A 3,294-nucleotide genomic window follows, 5' to 3' on the forward strand; every position below is an offset into this window, starting at 1 on the left:
AAGCTGTATATGTTTCAGTCTTCTGCATTTTTCTTATGAACATCTATAATGTTATCTTTATATGATCCAGGTGTTAAGATGAATATAGAGAGAATGTATGTATCTTTACACTTATATAGCGCCTTTCTAGGCACCCAAGGTCGCTTTACAATCCACACACACACTGGCGAGAAGAGGCAGCCAATCCATATCTGGGCTCACCCACATTCACTCACACAAACAGACAGACATTCATTCACATAAACACTCATTCACTCACACACCAGGACATTTATTAGAGAAGCCAATTCACCTACCCTCCATGTTTTTTGGACTGTGGGAGGAAACCGAAGACCCCCGGAGGAAACCCATGCAGACACAGAGAGAACACACCACACTCCTCACAGACACTCACCCGGAGGAAACCCACACAGACACAGGGAGAACACACCACACTCCTCACAGACAGACACCCGGAGGAAACCCGCGCAGACACAGAGAGAACACACCACACTCCTCACAGACAGTCACCCGGAGGAAACCCACACAGACACAGGGAGAACACACCACACTCCTCACAGACAGACACCCGGAGGAAACCCGCGCAGACACAGAGAGAACACACCACACTCCTCACAGACAGTCACCCGGAGGAAACCCACACAGACACAGGGAGAACACACCACACTCCTCACAGACAGTCACCCGGAGGAAACCCACGCAGACACAGAGAACACACCACACTCCTCACAGACAGTCACCCGGAGGAAACCCACGCAGACACAGGGAGAACACACCACACTCCTCACAGACAGTCACCCGGGGGAAACCCACGCAGACACAGGGAGAACACACCACACTCCTCACAGACAGTCACCCGGAGGAAACCCACGCAGACACAGGGAGAACACACCACACTCCTCACAGACACTCACCCGGAGGAAACCCACGCAGACACAGGGAGAACATGGAAACTCCACCCAGATGTGACTTGCATCCCACCATGCCACCCCAATGTTGCATCATGGGCCATGACGTTTGTAATGAGTTTAAATCAATAACACCTCACTCTCCACACAAAGCCAGTCAGCTTTCAGTATCTCATTTTATTCATTTACATCAAAATATAAACACAAAAGCCCACCATTTCCCCTCAGTAGATCCCACAGTTTCACACTATATGCCCAATGTTTATGGACGCCAATATTTTCTCTGGAAATGAGGGGTACTATCAGGTCATTAACAGCTTCTACTCTTTCTGGAAAGTCTTTACACTGAAACACTGCTGTGAGGAGTTTATGGCATTCAGTCAACCTTTAGTGAGGTCAGGTGCTGAGAATGGATTGATAGTTCCCCATCACTCTGGAGCAGCTCTTCTCAATTCTAATGTTGCTGACACAAAAATGAACATCAGTCACAAAACTGCAGCTATGACAGCTTTGTGATTAAATTTGGACACATTTGTGAATGAAGCAATAACAGGCCTATTTCAAATTTAAAGTCAGAATAAGTTGAGGATAAGATCAGAATATTTAGAGAAATACATTCTGAGCTTGTTTCCCAGCATCTACAAATTCAGCGCAGTGGGTGGATGGGTTTACCTTGTGAGTGGAAACAGCAGATGCAGCCAAAAACATATTTTAAATTTCATTTTCAAGCAAATGATTCAATAAATAATCCAATTTTTCTGCTGCCGTCACAATTTTATTTTAAAGGAAGGATGTTTAAAAGAATGAGGTTCTAGAGTACAGCTCTAGTCCAAGTCTGGTACTAAGTCACACAAAATGCCACCGACACTGGAAGGGTGGGTACAAGCACATGCCTCCTCTGACACACATAGGGTGACCAGACGTCCTCTTTTACCCGGACATGTCCTCTTTTTTAGACTTAAAAAAATGTCCGGGCAGAATTTCACAAACGTCCGGGATGTTGTTTTTCTAGAGCTTACGTAGAACTTCGAGAAGTTTCGTTCACAAACTAGTCCCGCCCTCCCCTACTCCGATTGGTTCGCTTGAGTGAGAAGGGGGCGTGGTGAAGTAGCCTAATATCTTCTGATTGGACGGTCTGACTGTAGAGCTACCGTTATTGGTCGATAACCTTCTCTGTAAACATTTAATTGGTCAGTCTGCACGTCAGTAGTCCTTGTTTACGTCAGGCAAAGCTCATGTACCCACCCTCATCTCGAGCAGCTATGCTGAAACGGAAATGTAAGTTCTCGGATGAATTAAAAGAGAAATTCCCAAGTTTTGTGTAGAAAATAAAGGTGTAAAGGACCTAAAAGCACACAAAGGTTCAGCTAAGCGTACAATGGCAGCGAGGGGCGTGACCTCATCACCAGTTCTCTCAAAGTGCCCCTTATCCACAGTCACCAGACAGACCAGTGTGCCGGAGGAGAGTGCTCTGATCTGATCTGCAGTGTCTTCAATGCATGCAGCTTAACATTGTGTTATTCCCTAATTATTACAGGTGTCTACAAACATTTGGGCATTTGTATCTTAATAAATAGTAGAAACTAACATATAATGTACAGATCTGGGTTAGAAAATGTCTTTGGCTCAAAGAAACTGAAAATAGCACATCTGTGTCTCTAGAAAGTCACACCATTCCTCTGTAAACACAGATATAAATATACACAATTCACACAATTCCACTCGAGTTACAGAAACTGCAGCTGTACTCATCTCCTGTGGTCAACTGTCTGAGGTCACATTATTGGCCTTCACACCCACAGGCTGTTACTGAGCTCAAGAGTGTGGCGGTTAGTGAGCTGTCACTTCTAAAAACCAAGCACCTCTCACCTTCTTGTTTGTCCACAGAAATTCAACACGTCAGATGGTAAATATTGCCTCTGCTTTCACACGATTTAAGCCAGAACTCAAACCCTAAAAGAACGATGAGGGAGGGAAGCTCCTGGGAGAGCTCTGTGGCACCTAAGAGCCTCCAAAAGAAAAAAAAATAGATCAACAAACGGCAACAGGATGAAAGCAGCCAGTAACACTAAGGTCATCATTTCATGGTGTGGACCACAACTGGACAAAGCCACTGATATCACTGAATCAACATGGGCCCAGTCCATTCCAGTGCCACATTCCCTTTGGCTCTACCTCCTCCACTCTGCCTCCCACTCCACCACTAACACAGCGCGCTTTGAAGGCAGTGCTCTGTGAAGAGCTTTGTGTTGCACATTGTGATTATAAAGGCTTTGTGGCTACAGAAGAAGGATGGTGGAGATGTTTTGGCTGTATTCACTTGGAGGTAAGTTGAGGAGGGAAAGAGATGAAACAAAATAGCCAAACAAAAAAATAAAAAATGCTG

Source organism: Hoplias malabaricus, chromosome X2 (assembly GCF_029633855.1).
Source record: "Hoplias malabaricus isolate fHopMal1 chromosome X2, fHopMal1.hap1, whole genome shotgun sequence".
Lineage (NCBI taxonomy): Eukaryota > Metazoa > Chordata > Actinopteri > Characiformes > Erythrinidae > Hoplias > Hoplias malabaricus.